Genomic DNA, 18,910 nt, shown 5'->3' on the forward strand with positions numbered 1-18,910 from the left:
TATATAAAAAAAATCTAAGCATGTGCCCCGTGTCGTATCAGTTGCTCCTCACCCTACATCGGATCATCAGATCAGAGATCGGAGGTTCTCAAAGGCACCCAAGGGTGTTTAATTTGAAGAATCACATATATGGTTTTGGGTAGGATTTGCAAGTCAAATTGATCTGTTTGGTAAGTGGCACCTGGGATGGGAGTTTATGGATTTGGTAAATACATGGTCAAACCACCTTGGTGGTGGGTGTGTGGAAACCCGTTGCTGGGATGGGAATTTCTGCATTTGGGAGAAGAAATGAGACTATCTCTCCTTTATATTTGCACCAAGCAATGGATTTGGCAGCTACCAATTTTCCAAATGCATAGACTTCCTCGAACGAACAACCATTTTTCAACCAGAGCCTAAGTATCTTTTTAGTTTGAAACTCTAAGGCAGGATCGGGTAACTTAATGGTGAAAGTACCTTCTTGAAAAAGATTTCTATGTATATAATTTTCAAAAAAGACTTGGGTGTTTCAAATCTGAAAAAAATGAAGATGTTTTTTTATTTTTTGAAGATAATTGGAGAAACCTATTTTTTAAGGATTATTAATAAATAAAGAACTTATTTTTTGTCAACAAATTATAAATGTATTTTTAGCTTTTTGAATTTTATTTTTTGATATATTACATATTCATTTGTTCATTTATGGCCAATCAGAGTATAATTTGCATTTATAAAACTATTTTGAGCTATAAATCACTATATATATTATGTTTAAATATATTTTTGATGGAGTTTATAAATTATTAAACCGTATTCGTGTATTATGTGGATCTTGCTAATGGTTTATAGGGTAATTTGTCATTTTTGGCTAATCTTAGTATAATTGGCATTTTTAGTGTTTTTGGCATTTGCGATCGCACATAAAGGATTCATTGTATTTCTTGGGTAGCGGTTTTTACGGACTTTGAAACTCTTCTATCATTTAGGTTTTAATTTATTGTTCTTCACACTATTCACATAAGATACCTTAACTGAACTTCGTAGAAAGCATGCTTAGGCATTAATTGTGTAAGTATGATATTGTTGCACTAAATATTTAAATGAATTGCAAATACAAGTTATACGCACACATCGTACCTAGTTGTCGATATCTAGGGTTCTTATGTATACAAATGTTGCCCGATATGTTTAACTGATTTGAGTGTAGGATATACCAAAAACATGATACTTATGCTAAGTATCAAAACAACTATAAACTAGTGTGCATTGAATCCTTCGTATTATGAAATGTGCATGTTCACGTATGAATGCATAGAACTTATGTTTGTTTACACATGCTTCGATGTTCAATTTATGAAATACAATATTCTTTCTGCTGATGATATGATGCGTAGGATAATACTCTTCTGTATGATATGATTTAAATGCCACATGATGTAAAATGATGAATACGTGCGATAAATGTTGAAGTTTAATAGTGAACTATGGTTCATAGAACCTTATGGATTAAATGTGTGATCTTATAATTTAGATGCCCTATAAAGTGATGTACGGTGCGATGCAAAGCATTTTGATTGTATACAAGTTTGTGCCCTTGTTGGTGGCTATAAACCTTGAGAGTAGTTAATTATATTGATGAATGTATACTTTTTTTTTACTAGATATGGTACCTATTGAGAAACTGTTCCCACAAGATTCTCTATGAAGGTGCACATGACCAGATATTCCAGATAGAGCGGTAAGTCTCTGTGAGGAAGTGCATGGTCCAAGAGCAGGTAGCCCGCGAATTTGATATATTCCTGTGATAAAGTGCATTGTCCAAGACCAAGTAGACCATTCATCTAGGACGGTAACTCCTTGTGAGGTTGTATATTTCCCAGAACAGATGATCCGGCATAGATCTTGTGAATATTTATATAATTAAATGAAATGTTATGATGAATTGTGATGATCTTCTGAGTTGACTGAGATAGACAATTATAAATCTATGGATTTGACTTTTCTTTGTAGCATAATTATATACTCAACTCAGATGTGAGAGTCAAGTCCTTATTGATTTTATATCTTGATATGAGGTTATGATTATGACGTTTATGTTAGCGTATAAGTGAATGACACATCATGACTACAAATGACTAGTTTTGACTTATTAAGTGAATGCTACATCACACCCATATAGTTTCATTGTCAATGATAGTGTTATGATTGTCTGAGTGAATATATCACACCTATGTATCATGATTGATGTGAATTATAAATATCTAACTAAACTTGTTAGAAGGTATGTGCGTGTGTTTCATACTGGAATGGTCAAATATCATTTGACATATTGTTTATAAGAATTACGAATGCATATAAAAATGATGCAATAATCTGAATATCTTATATATATATATATATATATATATATATATATATATATATATATATATGCGATGACCTCTATGACTTGAATGCATATAGATTTTGCTTTATTATGTGAGTTAAGGTTGAATAGAATATTAAGTGATGAAATGCTTTTAAATGCTTTATGTTTGAATGCTTGAAATGAATCATTCATAAGACATTGTTTCCTTGTCTATCACTTAACGATTCATGAATAATATATCATGTCTTTACCTTTAAAAGCTTGATATGTTTTCTTTGAGTTTGAGTTTGGGTTGCTTTATCAGACTTCAACGAGTCTGACCCTATTTTATGGGAGTCAGGTAATGCATGTAAAGTATGATGCGTAGTTGGAGTGAAGCACTGAATGTGTTGCATCCTCGAGGGCCCACTCTTACCTTTCGATCTTGGTAGACACGATCTTTTCATTTAAAGTAGTTAATCATGTAGAAATTGAACTGTTGTTTTTATACTCTTATTTGAAATGAAATTAAAACTCTTCAGATTTCAGTCCTATATTGTACATGGTTTAAAATGTATATATCACGTACATTTTAATTTGATTATTATCTTTAGTATAATTCTATATAATGTTTTAACTATTTTTAAAATTATTTTCGCTTAATAAGATTTGATTTACTTATACTTATAAAAAAAAAGGATCTCAAAATTTTAATATTTGAATAATAATTAAGGTTAAAAATTTTGAGGCGTTACACCCACCGTACCAACTATGGAGCTTGCTGGTGTAAAAAAAATTCAGGTGTCTCTTGCCCACAAGGGAATACATCCAGTTCTCGCCTCGCCAAAAAGGATGCACACCCATAAGTTTCAAACTCATGATGTCCTTTCAACTTGGACTTGTTCAAGAGTCACCCCTACCAAATGAGTGGAACCCTCATGAGTGCCTTCTCAACAAAATAAAGAACAATAAGTTTGTCTCTTGAATATGGGACCTAGGCCGCTAGGGAGTCAGTGTCAGGTCAAATCTTATGGGCGTCACTCTTTGCGCAAGCTAAAGCGTGACAACTCTCTTGGGGGCGAGGGGTAAGCCCTCCCATGGAGTTTTATGTTGCTAAGATAGCGACTGTAAGTATGGCAGACAAAGTTAATGCAGCTAAGTCTCTGTTTTGGAGGATGGTTACGAGAAGTAAATTTCAAAAAAAGCTTGTGACATAGACAAAATTGTTGGATAGATAAAGATGTCTGTAAAAAATTGGCCCCTTACCAAAAGCCTTTACCCTTAAATTTTTTCATGGTTCATGCCTACATATATGTATATATTAGAGAGCGAGAGCATTCTCTTTCAATGGTTAATCTTCAATGTAAACTTTAGAAAAATTTACAAAAATACACCTAACTCTTGGCCTATTTACAAACACATGTTTAACTTTTGAAATATTACAACTGCATGTAAAACTTTTGAGATTTGCTTTTTTTAACTTAGCATGTATTTGTAATATTTCAAAAGATAAGCGTGTTCAAAATAAGCCAAAAATTAGACTTTTTTTTTTTATAATTTTCCTATAATTTATTAGGTCTGTATTTTAGATTTGCTTTCAGTATCCCCCTTCCACTTTTAGAACATATCAGGTCCAAGTGACCTTGTACATAAAACCATTCATGACACCTTGGATGCCCTCCATCAAGAAAATGAACAGAACCCAAAAATGCACTAACTCCTCTTTTTTTTTTATGAATTTTAGCCCTTCATTTTAGCGTACTCCATGCCATTCATCTATGAAATGAATGGCACCAAAAATTTTTGTGTGGACCATCCATATGAAGACCATCTTATTTAATGGGTTTTGGGTACTGTTCTTCATCTTAATGGACAACATCTAAGGTTCCTTGGACGATTTTCTGTCAAGGGCCCTTTGGACCTGATCTGCTCTCGCCCCTTTTTTATTTCTAACGTGTATATTTTGGGTGAGTTGTCATTTTATCAAGATTTAAACTTTTTTTGATATATACATGCAGAAATCGTTGTCATGATCAGAGACTTGGTCACATTTGTTTTGCCTGTCGTACTTACTATTGTTGTCCCCTGAGAGTAAAAAGCTGTGGGCTTACCAGTCTTTTCTTCAAGCTTCTAGCTTAGTAGGCCATTGTAATTGGAGTAAGTACGTACAATCCTAACAAAATGATAGGAAGGGTAGTTATGCCATTCTCATCTTAGATGAGAAAATGAGGCAACAAGTGAGGGTATGCCCTATTGACCTATATTAGCCATAAGGAAAGGTTGTTTGATTTGCACAGTCCTCACTAAATTATCATGTTTCACGTACAAGGTTCTTTCTTTTGTGTGCATAGGATTTTACTTGGGTCGGGTTTACCCGGACCCAATCCGTGCCAAACCCTATAAAATCCGGTATGGTGATAAATAAGAAGGCCTGATTAAGTCTCAGGTCTGGACCCGAAAGTCCAATTAATACATGGATCTGGGTATCGAGGATTAAGACCCTTAATTTTTCAATATAAAAATGATAAAAAATAGTATTTTATCGGGTATGGCTTGGGTCTGGTTCATGTAGTTTTTATCGGGTCCATGTATGGTTTCTCTTACAGTGAGTCTGACGGGTGTGAACACAATATCATACTTAAAAATCGAGGCAAAGTCTGGTTTCACCGGGGTTCGAACCAACCCGTTCTATTGACACTCCTAAGTACGAGGATCCTTGTGAGTTGAGTGGGGTGCCTACAAAGTTTTACGTTGCCAAACAATGACCTGACACACACTCCAACTTAGGGGCGTGAATCATTGTGGGCTTCTTGTAAGCATTATGGAACATCGATTCTGCAATTATTACCAACGGGGGGCTATGCTTGTCTGGCAGGACCAGTTAGTGCACTTTACCTTATGTTGGGACATTTGAAATCCCCTTATGTAGGGACGTTGTGAGTGTTGAAGCTTATGGAAAGTTATCCCAAGCATATTGTATGATCTGTTATGAGATCACAATAATCAAGGAAGAGGATATCCTGTAAATCTTACCAAGGATATCATATATTCTATTGTGAGAAACAACGGTAATCAAGGTCGCCATTTGAATATATCGTGAATCAGATGCAGAGATTTAAGGAAATATTTTGAATGTTACCGATGATCTTTATCCAGAATCTGCCATTGTACAAGTATATATATTAGCTTTGTAAATGTATTTTATTCATTCAATACACAAAATTCTTTTCTCTTCCTTTGCGTACTCTACATGGTATCAAAGCAGTCGACCTGGGTTTATATCTTTAGTGCAGATCAAAATCAAAGCACGTCTGCAAGGCCTTTTGAATTTGTTCATTTTTTTAACAGGCTCATCTTCTGTGGGATTTGGTCAGCATGTCTCTTATTTTTTTGCCTGCTGACGCTCTCTGTTGCTCACCAATACTCACCATTTTTTTGGTCTAGCAGAGCAATTTTGTCCCACCTTTTGTTAGAACAGGGTAGTTGCAATTTTTTTTATCACCATATGCTACTGTCACCTACATCAAGACTATGTCATCATCTGAAGCACATCATGTTACTGGTAGCATCATGTCAATTGATGCTAACACGAACAGTCCTTACTACCTTCACCACTCCGACAATCCGGGACATGTATTGGTTTCAAATCTCCTTACAGGCGATAACCATGCTTCCTGGACTCGGGCTATGACGATTGCCCTCACTGCCAAAAATAAAATGGCATTTGTTGATGGAAGTCTTCCTGCACCAGATGCGTCTTCCCCAAATGTCTTGGCTTTTCAATTCTCTCACCAAGGAGGGCGCATATAGTGTTTTGTATGCTCAAACGGCAACTGAAGTTTGGTGTGAACTTCATGAGCGCTTTGCCCAAGTTAGTGGACCTCGTATATTTCAATTGCAAAGGTCCATCGTAACATTCCATCAAGATAACTTATAAGTTTCTGCATATTATACAAAACTGAAAATGTATTGGGACGAGCCTAATGCTCAACTTGCCTTGTCATCTTGTTCGTGTGGGGCAGCTAAAGCATTGTCTGATTATAGGTAAAAAGAAAAGTTAATTCAATTTCTCATGGGATTGAATGAGTCATATGTGGGGGTTAGAAGCAATATTCTTGTTATGGATCCTCTACCGACAGTTAACAAAGCTTATAATCTTCTTCTTCAAGAAGAGCGTCAAAGAGATGTTCGTATCCCCTCACTTATGAAAGGAAACATTGATGTGTTTGCTAAAAGAAATAGTAGATTTCAAAAAGGTCAGTATGAGAGTAGATTCAAAGGAAAAGAAAGGCCAAAAAGTGATCATTGTGAAAAAATGGGACACATGAAAGACAAATGCTACAATTTGCATAGGTTCCCACCACGCCTTAATAATCAGCTTGCCGCCAATGCATCTCTTACCAATTCATCCACAAAGGAATCCACGCTCGTTGCTCCTCAGTTAACCACGGATCAGTACAACCAACTTTTATCTCTTCTGACGATAGGTAAAGAAAGTCTGATGGTGAAGATGACAGGTAATGGCGTCTCATGCTTTTCTTCCTTTTATTCTACTAGTTGGATTTTGGATACTGGAGCAACCAATCATATGTGTTGCTCTTTATCTTTGATGACTAATGTCAAAAAGTATATCGATTTCAAGGCCATTAAACTTCTAAATGGAACGACCACCTCCATATCTCACATTGGTCAAGTCATGTTGTCCCCAAAACTTACTCTTTATAATGTATTGTTTGTTCCATCCTTCAAGTTAAATCTCATATCTGTATCTAAACTCTCTCAATTTTACAATTATAATGTCCTTTTCTCCCCTTCTTCATGCCAAATACAGGACCTGGAGATGAAGGAGACTATTGGATTAGGTAGAGAGTGCATGGGACTTTATATTCTTGATGATGGTGGAAGTATGGTCGTTGCCACCTTCATGAATAAAGATCAGATGAATATTTGGAACATGCATTTGGGTGATGCTTCTGATTTAGGTTTAAAATCCTTATTTCAAAATTTTGGTTTGATACAAAATAAACAAACTGTATGTGAAATTTGTCCCCTTGCCAAATTCACATGGTTTCCCTTTCCTATTAGTGCAAGTCAATCTCAAGGTCTTTTTAAACTTGTTTATTTTGATATTTGGGGAGCTTATAATGTGACATCTTTTACTGGAGCTTATTTTTTTCTAACCGTTGTTGATGATTTTAGTAAAGCAACATGGATTTTTTTAATGAGATATAAATCCCAAATACAAGAAATCTTAAGAAATTTCGTTAAAATGGTCAAAATTCAATTTAACAAACATGTGAAACAAATTTGATCCGACAATGGAGAAATTTTTTTTTCACATGAAATTCAAAATTTCTTGTAAGCAAATGGGATTTTACATCAACACTCTTGCGTTGGGACTCCCCAACAAAACAACATTGTTGAAAGAAAGCACTGACACTTATTAGAAGTCGCCCACGCAATTAAATTTCAAGCCAGAATGCCAACAAAATTTTGGGGAGAATGTATTCTCACCGCTGCATATTTAATCAATCGAACTCCCACCATTACCTCTTCTAACAACCACATACCATATGAACTTCTTTATGGCATCAAAGGAAAATATGACCATCTCAAGGTTTTTGGTTGTCTTTGTTTTGCGTGTTAGAGTTCTAAAAATAAATTTGATACTCGTGCCAAGAAATGTGTTTTTGTAGGATATCCTTTTGGATAAAAAGGGTACAAGGTGTTCGATTTGGAAACAAACACTATTTTTGTTAGCCGAGACATAGTATTTCATGAAACCATATTTCCCTTTAGGGAAACACACTTTTTTGAAACATTCTCCAAACAGTTCTCTGAAGTCATTTTACCCAATCCCGTTGCGGGCATGTTCCATTCAAACTGTCCTCTTGAAAATGTTTTTCAAAATCAGCATTCATGCCCAATCTCAAGTGACAATAGTCATCCAGATCCTAATTCTAATTTGGATATTCGGCGGCCTGAATGGATCCGATCCAGACCCACTTATCTATCAGATTATTAATGTTACTAAGCACTTCTTTATGGCCATTTGTCACCTACCTCCAAAAAATCTACTTCTCATCCCATGTCCTCTTGTCTAGATTTTTTCAAACTCTCCAATTCCTATCGTGTTTTCTTTTCCTCCATTTCTGCCCATGAAGAACCTAAGGACTATCTTACTGCCATGAGGGATGAAAGTTGAAAGGCTGCCATGGATGCTGAGGTACGGGCCCTTAAAGCAAATAACACATGGACCCTTATGACTTTACCCCCTGGGAAGCATGTTATAGGGTCAAAATGGGTCTATAAGATTAAATACAAATCAGATGGGAGTATAGAGCGTTACAAGGCTCGATTAGCGACACAAGGTTATACTCAACAAGATGGATTGGATTATCATGACACATTTTCTCCAGTTGCCAAGTTAGTTACTATGAGATGCCTATTATCCATTGTCGCCCACCACAATTGGTCCCTTCATCAATTAGATGTTAATAATGCATTTTTGCATGAGGACCTTGACAAAAAAATTTATATGCAGTTGCCACCCGGGTATCGTCGACAGGGGGAAAGCCGAGTATGTCGACTTAACAAATCTCTATATGGGCTCAAACAAGCTTCCAGACAATGGTTTATAAAGTTTTCCAATACTCTCATCAAGTTCGGTTTCACACAATCTCGAGCAGATTAGTCACTCTTTTTTAAGAGACAAGTTGGACATGAAATATTTATTTTGGTTTATGTAGATGATGTTATTATAACAGGCAACGATGATGTGGCCATTGAGAAGCTAAAAGAGCTTCTTGACAAAACATTTCACATCAAAAATCTGGGAAAATTAAGATACTTTCTAGGTATAGATGCGGCACGATCAAGACAAGGGATATTTCTTAATAAAAAAATACGTTCTTGATTTATTAAAGGAAGTAGGATTTCTAGGATCAAAACCATTAGCTATACCCATGGAGTCTCAAAAGAAATTTGATTATAGTGGAAACATGGTCACAAATGCAGCCGATTTTAGGAGGTTAATTGGTCGACTCATTTATCTGACCATTATAAGGCCGGATATCACATTCATCGTGCATATTCTCAGCCAATTCATGCATGAACCACGAGAACAACATTGGGAGGCTGCCACCAAATTATTGAGATATCTAAAGGGAACACATGGGCGAGGTATCATGCTAAAAGCAAATAATGAACTCAAATTGAGTTGTTATGTGGACTTTGACTGGGCAAGTTGTCCAATTACAGAAAGGTCTACATCGGGTTATTGTACCTTTCTAGGTGACAATATCATATCTTGGAAAACGAAGAAACAGGCAGTTGTTTTTAGATCATCAGCATAAGCTGAATTTAGAAGCATGGCGACAAGAACAAGTGAAGTTGCATGGTTAACATATCTTCTTGAAGACCTTGGTTGTAAGCAAGATAGCCCAGTAGTCTTAGTCTGTGACAACCAAGCCGCAATGCATATAGCGGTTAATTCGGTGTTTCACGAACGAACAAAACATATTGAGTTAGATTGTTACTTAGTTCGAGAAAAAATAGAGGCAGGAATAATTCGTACCGAGTACGTTCGAAGTAAAGATCAAAGAGCGGACATACTTACCAAAGCATTAAGTAAAGAAAGTTTCAGGTATCTGGTGAACAAGTTGGGCCTGCTAAACATAGAGGCACCAACTTGAGGGGGAATGTTAAAGCTTATGGAAAGTTATCCCAAGCATATTGTATGATATGTAATGAGATCACGATAATCATGGAAGAAGATATCCTGTAAATCTTACCAAGGATATCATATATTCTATTATGAGAAACAACGATAATCAAGGTCGCCATTTGAATATATCGTGAATCAGATGTAGAGATTTAAGAAATATTTTAAATGTTATTGATGATCTTTATCCAGAATCTGTCGTTGTACAAGTATATATATTAGCTTTGTAAACGTATTGTATTCATTCAATACACAAAATTCTTTTCTCTTCCTCTGCGTACTTTAGAGCAAGTTTGAATCCCAATGGTATATGGTTGTATAACCAGTAGGGGTCCGTCTAACTCCAACTTTCTCTGTCCCCCCCCCCCCTACCCCCACCCCCCCAAAAAAAAAGATTCTGCACAATCATTGCTACTAGTTGGGGCCAATACTTTATGTTCACTACACATACCTTTTAGCGGTTGCAAATATTTTTTTAGCATGAATGTAAGGATTGCAGGCCAATCAAATTCTAAAAAAGGTATTTGATGCCTAAACAATATAATAAACAACAAATCTCATAATTATCATAAAAATAGGAAACAATTCAGGACAATTTTCAATTGGTGAAGTTGAGCCACTTGGATCCCTAGTTACATACATACATATTTAAAAAAATATGTAATTTTCAAATTTCTCCCAGAGGGTCACTGCTCCGCTTGATGTGCATTGAACAGTGGATCTAAGGACTGATGTATTCATGTAGAGCCTTACTAAATCCAGAACATTTCATGCCCAAATATTTGTATCTTTGTGAGGTTTGTCAGCATGATTGCTTTTTATTGAACTCTGGATTTGAAGATGTAAATCATATAGAGCCTTGCTAAATCCAAAACGTACCATATCTAGATCCGAGCAATGCAGGTCCAATCCATTTTCAGCCTCTCGTTCAAAAATTTGTATGCCTTTTCTTTGCTTCCTTCTCTCTCTAATTTCATTATTTTCTCTCCTACTTAAATTCAGTAATATCTCAAAGACAATTCAACCTATCCTTAATCCTTGATCACTGCAGTTGTCAGTCCAAATTCCGTGAAAACATTGCCAAGCACAAAATTAGAGATGTGGACATGGCTTGACTTATGACTCGAGTTCGATATACCATTTAGAAAGTTTTCTGAAATATAGGATAAGGTGATACAGGTTTTAAATGTTTTAATCTGAAAAAAAGTTATTTTTTGGTATGAAAATATATAATCATTTGTTTTTATTGAAATATTACTAAAAGTTAAAATAGTGTTTAACAAATTAAATAAAATAATGTCCATACATGTTGGAGTCATGTCCTCACTCATGACGCAACATATAAATGGTTTGTCCCAGTGACAAGGATCGACATAGTCCCAAAAATAAATAAACAAATTGTATTTTATTACTAATAAAACAAGAACTTAAAGGCTGCGTTTAAATGCATCGACTCTTGGGATTTGAAATCCTCAGATTTGAGAACCATGGTTCTTTAACCCAACCATACAGTGGCCCACACACCTCGCTAGGTGGGTCAGCTTAAGGCTTTCAAGTTGACGAAGGTGGATCAGCTTAAGGCTTTCAATGTTTGTCATGAACTACTGAGAATTTGGTTTATTAACCAAACCGTTGTACCAAAGCTTCTACCGAATATATTACAGGGACCTTAGAGTGAAAATAATTAATATTCCCAACTCTACTATGGTCCTCTGTCTTCTCTCAGCTAGTTTATTTTGCTCAAGGGTCTTAGGGCATGAAATATTATGCTTGATTTCATTCTGTTTTAGAAATAATTTTAGTAGACGTATTCCCCGCCACCATCTGATTGAATAACCTTTATTTTCTTTCCAATTTGGGTTTTAATAAAATTATGAAAAATCTCAAAACATTCCACCAACTCTGATACTTGCTTCAAAGGTAGAACTAAGTATAACGAGAGTGATTATCCAAAAAAAAATACACAATAGTGAAACCCTTGATTAGAAATTATAGGAGACAGACCCATAAATCTTAATGAACCTTATCAAAAGGCTTATTATATGAATAACCAGAATCATAAAACGACACTCGACACTACTTGGTCATTGCACAACTAGTGCAACTTTTATCCAACTTATGCAAAAAGCTATTAATTATCATTTTTATTCTTCTTCAAGAAATTCACGACCACCATTTGTGGGTGCCTGAGCCTTTGATGCCAAATGTTGTCATGCACTACTCAATAACGAGTAGCAAAGCGAGTTTTATTCTATTCTTTCTTGGATCAAGAATATAGAGATCTCCACTTCTATGCCCCACTGCTACTCCCGACTTGCTTGCTCTGTCCTTTAAGATGAACCCATCAGAGTAAAATTTGACAACCAGTGGTTGTTCCAAAGTCAATTTGCTAACATAAATTAAATTTCTTCTTATTTTTGGAGTGAGCAAAACATTGTCAGGACATCCGATCGACCATAATCTTCCCAGGTGCTTCATACTTAACTAAGTTGTGAAGTTTACCTGAATCAAAAGACATATGAGATAATGCACTAGTGTCAGAGAACTAGGCATGATCCTAGTTGTTCCAAATTGTCATAACATGTACATATTACTAAATGTCTTTCGCTTGATATGTTTGATTTAAACAATGCCAACATTTGAGAGTCATGTGGTCTGGCTTGAAGCAGATCTGACATACCCATCGGTTTTTGCGCTTGATGTCTGATTTTGAGTTTGGCATCCTTGCTATAGCTGATTATTATTTTGTTCACCTCTTCTATTTGAACCTTGATTATTGGCCTCCTTGATCTATTGGCTGACTCTTGGGAGAATCCTCTCCCTCTTTGATGTGAAATTTCCAGGACTTCTCCCTTACAAAGTGACGAAAGTTAAATTGAAACGGCAAATCATTGGCAGCTAAAAATTTGTGAGAGTTTTTTTTTTTGAAAATCTCACATTTTTGGCAAAATTATGACAATAAAAAATTAAAATATATTTTTTATAAGAAAATATACATAAAAATATTTAAAATTAAAAATACATAGTTTTTCATGATAAATAGATGATTAAAACATAAATATCATGTTTAAAATACGATATTTATGTTTTTGATGAAAAACTCATGAGAAATTGAAAATATCTTAAGAATTTACTCATTTTAATTTTTGGATAATTTTGTGAGATTTTCATAAATCTCACGAGATTTGTCACCATGCTCCGTTGAGGGTGACCAAAGAAGGCAACATTGTAATTGACAAGGATTGATAGTTTGCCTACATGAAAGCTCTTCATAGTTTAATGTCCTTGAAGCATTGGGACAATCTCTTTGAACGTCAAAGTAGGAGGTTTTGACATTGTTGCCACTAAGTACTCATATCTTGGTCCGAGTCTGTTCAACAACATAGAAACCTTGGTATGAACATTGATTGGTTTCTCGATTGCTGCCAATTCATCACAAACATTTTTAAAATTAAGATAATCGAACACAAACAACTTTTCTTTGTGAATCATTTGCAACTTTAGCAAGAGATGACACTCTCTTTCTTGAGAGTCCAATGTGAATGTTACTGAAACTTTTAAGAATGAATCATCGTAAACGTGTTGTTTTTTAAGCAATAGTTGCTCTACTTAGAATCAAGTCATCAGAGTAATGAGTACTCGTGTAACTATGCTCTCAAGATACAACCGAGCTTTTGAATGATCGGACCATGCCCTACACTGGGTGAGCCCAACAACCTCGACACAGACCCCCCTTGAACAACCTATTGACTAGTGTTGAATTAGGTATAGATTCTGAGTATGGATACGAGTATGAATCTGGATCCTATAACAACTTGGCTATGGATCACAACTGGATCTAGGCTAACTCGATTAGGATCAAAAGAATTTGGGCTAACTGAATTTGGGTTAACCGGATTGAGATAGCAATTGAACATGGATTCAAATAGTAACTGAATGCGAACTTCGAACTTTGAAAACCAAATGAGGAAAGAGAAAGTAGAACTGAAGGAGAATATAATGCGCATAGAGCACTCGTGAGAGAAAGAGGAGAGAAGAGAATGAAATGCTTAGAATGGGAGAGGGTTGGGGTTTATATAGGCCCTAGCCCAACAATTATCAATTAAGGTCATAAAGGGCTTTGAATAGGCCCAAACGATCAGAAATAAATGGATCACGGTCGGCTAAACGGTCAGGCATGAATGCCCAAATAGCTGGAAAGAGAGGTCACCCATTTTGGGTCCAAAATAATTATGGAAGCGTCAAATTCAACCAATACTGGGTCAATAATAGAAGGTCAATAAGTTTGGATGGCTATGGACCGTTTGGACCTTTAATGCACATGCAAAAATGTTGGGCAAGGCCCAAACAGATCCTGGTTAGTGTCCAGAAAGATTCAAATAGTTTTAATGGAAAGTCAAAATCGATTTAATGGTTGGTCAAATGTGAAAAATATACTTGAGGATTAAAATAGTCGTAAGTACTAAAAAAAAGTCAAAGACGAAACCAAACCGAGTCAGGCCGAGTCTAGGTCTATAATCCACAAACCCAAATCTAAATCTAAATCTAAATCTAAATATATATTATTTATGATCCAAGATCCAATTGTGGGTTTATAGGTTTGTTCAAGCCCAAAATCTAATGCCCTTGAGGGCAATGCACTCTAAGGCACCACCCTTCTATACAAAATCAATGAAAGTTCCTACGAATTCCAAGACCAAACTTTTGTAAAAAACTCAAAACCCACAACTTAATCAAATGAAGAAAAATAAGTAGGAAACTTAGGTAGTTTTAATTAAGATATAATCCCAATAATCTCCATGTAGATTAAAACTATAAGAAGAGGTCTCAAGAGGCAATTCGCAAAGTGTATAATTGAGGGTACCTTTTAGATTTAAACCCCTATGTTAGTGTTACTTAGTTTGAGATTTCAATGACGTTAGTTTTGAATTGAGAATCCTAATTGACTTTCTAGACACTGTAACAAACACTTTCACTTTAGGTGGTCAAAAGTGTGTCTATCAATATATAAAAGCCGCACATTAAGGGTCATGTGTTGTATCCCAGTTTTATGAGTGCTTTAAAGACAAAGTTCAAAGTCTCATATTAGGCAACCCCCACCTTTATACTCACATAGATAAGTCCATCAAGGGTGTAAACTTGTTCGAAACAAACCCAACTATAAGGCATATAGATCTTATTAAGAGTTCAACTCGAATCAAGCTATGTACGCAAGTTTCAAGCACTTGACATCAATAATGAAAAAATTATTAAGTGTTCAATTTAGTTACTAAGAGACTTGTTCTTTCATTAAATCACTCGACATAGTTTGACCAATATCATGTGGTTGTGTTCCCATCAATGATGTTTGCCTTTATAGACTTTACCTCAATTTTTCTTGATGTCTTAAATACAATATCTCGAGAAAATCCTTTTGTCGACGGATCTGATAAGTTTTTACAAGATTTTACATATTCAATTGAGATTACTTTTTGCTTGAGTAAATTATTCACATAATTATGCTTTAGACTTATATGCCTAACTTTTTCACAAAAAATATTACTTTTTGCTTTATATATAGTTGTTTGACTATCACAATGCATAACTATCGAGGGTACAAACTTATCTCCTAATGGCATCTTTGTTTAGGGATTTTTTAGCCACTCAGTTTTGATATTGGCTGATGCTAGTTCTATCAATTCTATTTTCATTGTAGAATGTGTTATCAAAATTAGTTTCTTGAATCTCCAAGCAATTACTTCACATTTTTGGGTAAAAATCCAACCATCTATGGATAATGATTTATTGAAATAAGAAATTCAATTTGTATCATTGAACCGATCAAGTACAATGGGTTCTCTCTCATAAAATCTTTCATATTCTAAAGTTTCTCTTAAGTACTTCAGGACTCGATATATTGCATTTCAATGCGCTTGTCCTGAATTACTAGTATATCAACTCAGCTCACTCATGCTAAATGTTATGTTTGGTTTAGTTCTTGACACTAGGATCGGCAACTTGCACAAATGAGGCTGCCAATAATACTTGCATAATCTAACTGGGATATACTTTTTTCAGTATTAATCGACAACTTAACATTATGATCAATCGGAGTAGCAACATTATTATAATTATACTGATTATATTTTCTAATTATTTTCTCAAAATAGCGGGATTGAGTTAATCCATACTCATTTTCATATCTAATAAGTTCAATACCAAGTATAACATCAGCTAAACTCATGTCGAACTTAGATGAAATAAAGCTTTGGATATTATTTATGCATTCTACATTATTACTCATGATTAACATACCATCCACATAGAGATAAATAATTATAACATTATTATCTTTTATTTTGCTATATATGCATTTATCAAAGTCATGAATTTTAAAACCATATTAAATGATTACTTTATCAAATTTCTCATGTCATTGTTTAAGTGATTGTTTTAAACCATACAATGACCTTAAGAGATTGCAAACTTTCTTTTCTTGATCGGGTGTTATAAACGATTGTTTAGGTGATTATTTTAATCCATACAATGACCTTAAGAGATTGCAAACTTTCATTTTTTTACTTGGTGTTATATAACCTTCCAGTTGTTGCATATAAATTTTGTTCTTCTAAGACACCATTCAAAAATGTAATTTTGACCTCCATTTGATGAATTTTAAAATTGTAAATTAATGCAAAAACAACCATTATTCTAACTCATGAAATCCTACTTCGAGGGGTATAGGTGTCAAAATAATCAAATTCAGGTTTCTGTTTGAAACCTTTAGCTACAAGTCTAGCATTAAAGTTTTCAATAGAGTCATTAGTTCAAATTTTTCTTTTGAAAATGCATTTGCGTCCCAAGGGTTTAAAACTAGATGGTAAATCAACCAAAATTTGGGTTTTATCTGAATTAATCATAAATACCTCACTAACTACAGTCACCAAGTCGTCATCGAGTTTACTAGATTTATTGCTTTAAAAATCCTTTCGGGTTCGGCATTTTCTTGCATAGTGACCCGATTTTTCATAAGTATAGGAGAAAACATTTTTCTCTTTTTAGCATTGAATTTGAATTTCTTGTTCTTATCTCTAAGTCTGAGTTTGAACTTTAGTTGGCATTCAACCGTGTTCATCTTAACATCACAACAAAATCATGATATTTTGCTATGTGATAATATCATGATATTTTGAGAGTATTGTGTGATATTTTGACCGTTTAAAATGTCTACCAAAATATGGCTACTTTCTCTGCTACATTTTTGAAGTATTAGGAATATTTGTCACTATGGGAAAACCTGATTTGATATGGTGATACCGGATCTTGTATGGAAAAACTGATGGAAACAAGCAATTACGTAAAAACCTATGACATGGATAATATTCAATCCAAGAGTTGAATGGAGGTCAAATAAAAGGTTCAACCCAGTGGTACCACTTAAATCTGAACCCAAACTGACTCAACATTCAGTTTTTTTTTTACTCAGAAAAACCACCCCAGGCGCATAGACCTAGCTGTGCTGGGTCAGCCTGCCATGCTTTTGGTCGCTGTCCTGCCAGTGTAAAACTAAGGGCTTACCACTCGACTCACAGAGTCGCCAAGCTTCGGCTTCCACAGGGGGTGACAACCATGGGGATTTGAACCTAGGCTGCCCGTCAAACGCAACATTGAGTTTTTATTTGAAGATATGTTTTAGAAAACTACATTAGATTTGGGTCGGATGTCCGACAGAATGCAATCCATCCGCACCTCTAACCTCATGAAAATGATGCAACACCTAAAATGAGCCCAAAAGAAAAAAAAAACATATCAAATGCAGCTCCATCTGGCAAGATAAATAGATCTACAATATGACCATCATCTGATCTTTGCATTTAACTTGAATTGCATACATCATGGTTCCGGGCAAGGGTTACCCATACGGGCAATACATACCTATCATCGTCATGTTTAGGAACGCTTGCCCAAGAGAGGAAAACCATGGGTGGGTGTTTTTTGCTCGGTGGTAGAATATGAGACTTCGATTTTAGTCCCATATCGACTAAGAGAGCGGAGTGAGAGGGGGTGAAGGGTGTATAAAGTGAGGTTGAGAGGAATGTTTAACTCATACCTTTCTCGGCCTTTTGGCTAAGATCAAGTGTAGTATCTGTTCTTATCAGTTTAATATCTGATATGTGGTCCATGTGACCACACGATATTAAATTAATTTCTTTTGGGGGAAGGTGCCACCACAGTAGCTTGCTACTGGGCCCTTCGAGCGTCGCCCCTTGCGTTGCACTACTGCACGGGCCTGGCGCACCCCTACCAATCTCTAATGCTAAAATTTTATTAGTTTATCGATTGTGGGGTTTCATTTTCAGTAATGGAAGACGTGAAAACCGGTTGTGTCGTGGATCAGATCTCCACAATTTATTCTATAAAAACTTTGAAGATGTGTTGGATTGGTATGTGTCTTTTAGGATTGTGATATATGATCCTGTGATGGTTTAAACTCTCAAGGACTTCGATGGGAAAATAAAATTTGAAACTTGGTGGAACAACTTGTTCATCACACTTGCTGAAAATATTGACTAAAAGTCTAAAACACACAAAGTCTGATCTGATAAGAATGAATCTGATCCATAGATTGGATCTTGTTGCATGATCTGTATAAGAAATTCAGGCTGGAGGTCCAACCAAACCTGACCCATTCACTACTTGGACTGAAAGGGCTCGTCAATCGGCAAGATCCGCCTCAGCCCAATAAGTCCTGTGCCCAGCTCAAACCCTACAAGAGTCTGGTTGTCTTTTGCGAGGCTGAGACCGGGTCAGGCCTGTCAAGCCATAACAAGGCTTGGTCAAGCTAGGATGGGGTGACCCGATGTCCACCAAAGAATTCCAAG

At 35.5% G+C, this 18,910-nt stretch overlaps 1 non-coding gene across 1 annotated transcript; it reads left to right on the forward strand.

Moving 5' to 3' along the window:
• Window positions 1–18,134: 18,134 nt before the first annotated feature.
• On the forward strand, window positions 18,135–18,332 carry LOC149835193 (U2 spliceosomal RNA). Its single transcript, XR_016432844.1, has one exon. It is a non-coding gene; the product is annotated as a U2 spliceosomal RNA (small nuclear RNA).
• The last annotated feature ends 578 nt before the right edge of the window (window positions 18,333–18,910 follow it).

This window comes from Nuphar pumila, chromosome 6, assembly GCF_984573655.1.
Source record: "Nuphar pumila chromosome 6, dmNupPumi1.hap1.1, whole genome shotgun sequence".
Lineage (NCBI taxonomy): Eukaryota > Viridiplantae > Streptophyta > Magnoliopsida > Nymphaeales > Nymphaeaceae > Nuphar > Nuphar pumila.